The sequence below is a fragment of the Gossypium hirsutum genome, chromosome A02 (genome assembly GCF_007990345.1).
Source record: "Gossypium hirsutum isolate 1008001.06 chromosome A02, Gossypium_hirsutum_v2.1, whole genome shotgun sequence".
In the NCBI taxonomy this organism is placed as follows: Eukaryota; Viridiplantae; Streptophyta; class Magnoliopsida; order Malvales; family Malvaceae; genus Gossypium; species Gossypium hirsutum.
The window spans coordinates 11,142,243-11,148,078 of record NC_053425.1 but is presented as its reverse complement, the minus strand read 5'-3'; the positions used below and the strand labels follow the sequence as shown (position 1 = coordinate 11,148,078).

General features: G+C 32.5%; 1 pseudogene; it reads right to left on the bottom strand.

Moving 5' to 3' along the window:
• Nucleotides 1-336: 336 nt before the first annotated feature.
• On the bottom strand, nt 337-5,836 carry LOC107952311 (choline/ethanolaminephosphotransferase 1-like; annotated as a pseudogene).

The following is a 5,836-nucleotide window of genomic DNA, read 5'->3' as shown; positions in this document are numbered from 1 at the left end:
TAAAATCCAAAAGTTAAAACTCAAGTTATCTTAAATATTAAAATAAAAATAAAAATTTTGAATCAAAACTAAAATAAATAATAAAAATGAGATTAAATATAAAGTATCAATAAAATAAGGTATTATAATGAAATTACTTAAATGAAATAAGGACTTAAATCATAACCATGTAAAATATAAGATTTGAATATCCATTCCCATGTGAAATATCAACATTGATTATTTAAATTGACTAAGCTGCTAATGAATATTCTCTTTTCTAAGTCAAAATTACAATTCGTTTTTTTCTTCTTTCAACTCAAATAAAAATAAAAGGTTGAAAACAAAACAATTAAATAAAAAATAGAATAATTAGTTGACACGAGATTATTATTAAATATATGCAAATATGCAAGTAGACTATTACAAAACTAGGTGTAGTTTTTGATCAACTAATTAGGTAATCCTACTGCAGATTCTATCTATAATCTGCTTAACTAACATACAAACATAAGGCACTCTAATACTTTTTTGCACATAAAATATCTGAAACTCACACCTGAATTTGGATTCAGAGCACATACGGTGTCAATTGCATGTTGATCAATATCATTCTTATTCACTGCTGCAATGCCTCCCACAAGCATTTGTAGAGGTAGGAGCCAGCCATTATGTGCCTTCTGCAAATTGTTCTTGCACCGCAATCTAGTGTAGTTGGTTTTTCCTGTTCCATTTGCCACCAGTCAAAACATAAAAGAGCTATATTATGGTAACTCCATCAGCTTACACAGTAAATTACAGCTCGCATGTTTCAAAGGTATGATTCAATCAGTGGGGATTCTGGTAAAATAACAGTCGTTGAGAAGGCAAATTGATGATAAATTAGATAGGAGCAGAGAATATATACTATATTTTATCTGAACAAATGTTCCTTTCTTCAAATATATTGGAATGAATAATGATTAATTTGCATCATCAACGCTAGTGAAAATCCATAAAGAACAAAAAAATGAAAGTTAGAATGTAGCATAAAATTAGCTTAATTCTGCTGGGCAAAATTAGACAACTGCATCCCAAACACCATCACTAGAGATAATCATCCCACCACTAGCAGTAGACAACTACAGAAAATAGGCTAGTTGGTAAAAGAAAACAATTAATAACAATCAAGAAAATGTCTTCTAATTTTAGATAAAACACTAACTCGTTCAAGCAGACCCTTTTAAAGAAAACTGATTAAGAAAGAAAATTCCAAATGCAAAAGCACTTCAACGTGCAAGTATAGGACACGGATATGAAATTAATGGCTCTACTATGGAGTTAATGATCACAAATTCAGAAATGTTACTGGTTTGGAAGTTCGAGGAACTCCATTACAGGCAAGTACATATCCAATCTCTTAAAACAGTGGCAAAAAATTAACATATAAAACTTATGCCAAGATGAACAAGGGTTGTTGAGTATTTCAATTTAAAATCTGTGGAAGACCAAAAAGCAATAGCTGATAAAAGCAAATCACATTTTAACAAGGCAAAGATGAAGCATAAGCAGTACCTCTCTTTCCTTGATTTCTTCCTTGAGAATAAGCTGCACTTGTATTTTGAAACAGGTAGCAACGAAATAAGTTCTTGGGTGAGACCCCGACTTTGTGTTCCAACACTCTCCCCTAACTCAAGTAATTCCTAAAGAGATAAATGTAATCATGAATGATTCATAAAAAAAAATAAAGAAACAATTCACAAATGCTAAATTATTGTGTTTTAACCTAATAAAATTAAGCAACGATTTCAGCTAAGTCTAAGGATGAGTATGGACTGGTTTCGATTGGTTTTAAGGAATAATCACATCAAACCAAAATATTTTGGTTTCCGAAATTTTGAATTCAAATCAATCTAAATTATAACAAAAATCAAATAAGCAAATCAAAATATTTAAATGAGATTGTAAGAAACCTATAATGAATAAAGAGGATGACCATGGAACAGGACCAGTATATAAAATAAAGCAGATATAAATAATGTTTATATACAATGAAAATTAGACTTGAACCAAAAAGTCGTAAATTAAAGAAAGTTTATATACTCAATTACTCATGAACAAGCATGAATCAATGGTGAAGCTTGGAGAGTACTAGTTTGAAAAAATGTCAAAAGAGTTTTGAGTGTCAGCATATAGGAAAAAATGTCAATTGTTGTTAATCTATTCATGAATCCACTGATCTTTATTTACAAATAAAAGATTAGTAAGCTTGCAACATATATTAAACTCATAACCATACAACGATAAGAAAAGAAAATTTTGACTTCCTAGTTTCTCACAATAACTTCTCTTATATATTTCAATCTTTTAAATATCTTTGAGATTATTTTATGAATCAATTCGCATGTTTAATATAACATTAAGAATGAAAGCGGGTAGATATAACAAGACCTACCATTTTTGGATGTGTCCTGCCAATCCTTCACCCAAAATTTTCCTAGTCTAAATTTCTGGAATTTAGTAACATTAGGGGAATAAATGATAAACCCTCATAAGGAAGGTTGGTTTTAAGGGCTAAAATGGAAACGCGTAAGTTAAATATAAACACTTACTTGTAAATGACTCTTAACGTGGTAAAGATTGAGTCCATCTAAATCCATCAGGTCCAGAATAGTCTTCGGTGTTGCTTCTAAAAATAAGATTTATGGTCAGTTCTATGGATAATTAACAGTTAATTCGCTTACCAGCAGCAACGGCAGAGCCCCACAGTAACTCTAAGAATTCAGAACTATTGAGAAAAATATATACACGGTTGAGTTTCAGAGACCAGAAAGCACAAGCCAAAGTTCAGTTCATGCATGAGGACTACCCGGTAACACATGTCATCCAAAACAGAAGAAACAAGCATGAAATTCTCTAGTAGCAACTTACGAAAGAGCCTGAACAGGATCCAAATTTAAATCACAAAAGAATATGGAAATTACATATAGGCAATTACACAAACAACGACCATAAAAGCAATAAACTAGTAGTTAAGAAGAGGTGAAAGGGTAAAAGAGAAGCTTAACATACCTGAAATAGAAGAAGAAAACTGTGAAAAATCAGTTTTAGTGCTTATCGACTACCTGTTGAGTTTGAGACAGGAAAGATTTTTAGAAGACCAAACTTTATACAAAAAAGAACTTAATCAAAGTATATAAAAGAGTACCAAAAAAAGCCACAATTAATTTATATAGCTTGTTATGACCTGATTTTGTTTCTTTTCTGTCAAATAAATATTTAATAAAATGAAAATCTAATTTCTATACTCAATCCATTATTTCGATTTTTAGGATTCATTAACTCAAATACTACTTTCTGCACTTCAAATTTTATTATATTTACTACTAATATATAATAAAAGGCTGCATTCTGTAATAACCCTGTAAGTTAGAGAACCATCAGAACAAGAACAAAAATATATACTGCATAAAAGGCTGAATCACTTCAGTAGATAAAGCATACCTTTGAATATTTAGGATCCACTTCAATTGCCTTAGTAGCATCCTGTATGGCACTACCATACTCTTCCAATTTGGTGTGAGCAAGTGAGCGATTAGTCCAGTACACTACATTCTGACTATTTAGCTCTATCGCCTGCGTGTAAAAGTCAATAGCCTGACCATATTTGTGTGCTGAATAAAAGAAAGAAGGCGAACTTTGTTATAAGAAAAGAGGATAAACTCAAATTACCAAATGAGCACTCCTCCCATGAGTACAACAAAAGGATAAAGCTGACAAGAAAGAACAGAAAACACCGATTAATCATTTAAGCATACATGGAAGGAAGAAAGAAACACAATGAATTTACAGAATTACCATTGCTAATGCCAGTAACATGTTTCCTTTTCTTGCCTTAACGATCTTATGGACATTGCTTATACTGCAATAGCAACCATACAAGTACATAAGAGAAGCTTATGCGGACACTAAAAGACAGCAGTACTATGAACAAAAAATAAATGTAGGATGGACTAAAATAAGGTGGTCTCATGCATGGAAACCTTGGCCTCTGCATTACACATGACGCTATGAGTTGAAAACAAAAGGGGAATTGATAATGACAATGCAATTAGATCATTTAACTCAGCCTAATAATCCATAGCTCTAGTATAAGGCTACAAGCCAACAAGAAGCCAAAAATGAAAGCATGAGAAGCTTCAGCTCTCACATTGGACTACAAAAGTGGACAGTTTTCCACTAAAGGTCAAAGAATAAGTAATTCAAAGCACTAGCGTGAAACTACAAGAGTGCCAAATAGAATTTATAAGAAGCTTCAGCCATGAAAGCTGAAGTAAATTTTGACCATTTAGGATGCAGATAACCACTTACTTGCAAGCCACTGTAGGTAAAATAGCAATTGGTGTCAACAAATACACAGCAGCTTTATATGTTGGAAGTTCTGGAAAAAAAAAAGGTGAATAAGTAATAAAATAGTCAAAGAAAAATGGCAAAGCAACAAGAAATCCAATATAAGGTGCTAACCCTTTCTTAAACAAAGAACTTACCATTAACATAAGGTATCCAACTCAAGAAGGGTATCGATTGCTGAAATGGCTGAGCCCACCACTGGGCACCTTGAGGGGAAAAAGGTAAGCAATCATAAAACGTGAAAAACAATAATAATAGAAGAAAAGAATTCAAAAGAAGTTTCAAATTTTTTATACGTGGAACACAAGTAATATAAAGGTTTAGTACAGACTGTCAAAGGCACCCCCATAACATCGAGTGAGGAAACATACCAACAATTGCTGTCATAAAGTGCAATCCATATATCAGCGCAAGACCTCAGTCGGCCCATTGACAATAGGAAGGATAAGTGCATTGGTGAAATAGCTGCAGAAAATGACACAACAGAAGTATCAGCATTGGTAAAAGAATGTTCCACTGCATGCTACAAAAAACCACATTAGAAACTCCCTTCTAAAATTTTATGTAGAAAGGATGGAGACATTCAAGAGGAATACATATCAAACAGAATATTTAGAATACCTCAAATATACATCACGAAGTTATCACAAAATCCTTTCAAAAAATTACCTAACATTGAATAAAGTTTGATAAAAAGAGATTGAAAACAAAATTTATAAACCCTCTATAGAATAAACCAAGTAATTTAATAACTGCAAAGTGTATGGCAGGATTTCTTAGAAGGAATACAAAATACAAAACTAAATTACTCTTTTGATAACTTACTGTTCCCATGTAGCTCCATAAAATGGTATAGATAAAATTACCCAGAACCAGAAACTGTCCCCTCCGCACATGGCAGTGCTCCCAAAATCCATGGTTTCGAACTGAAAAAGAATCAATATTGTATAATGGCGGAATTTTATTAGACATTGTTATGTAATGAAACAAGTTAAATACATACCGTACTTGCAAGTGCATCACACCCTGCAATATTTCAAGACCACCAAAAATAATTACTCCATCAGAAAATTTTCTAATAAAAATAGCTAAGGATGAAAAGAAGAGATTATAAAGTGAACTTACCATGGTCAAAAAGTTCTCCAAGTGGACTCGAGGAGTTTGTTCGTCTAGCTTGTTTCCCATCTACAGCATCAAAAGTCTAGTAAGTAATTACTAATATGTGAAAAAGATCCCATACTTTGAATACATTGCTAGAGAGAAAACATTCACGCTCATCCCCCTTCCCCAAAACACCAAGGAAATAAAGAAAGAATAAGGTGGAGGTATAAACCTGATACAAAAATAGAAGCAACCCGTGTGCAAGATGAACCCATCTTGGTGGAGGTGAATCCAAGCGAGGGGAATGAACCTGAAACAGTAATACAAATAAAAGAATTGAATGGAATCCTAACCATGCATTTTGTTT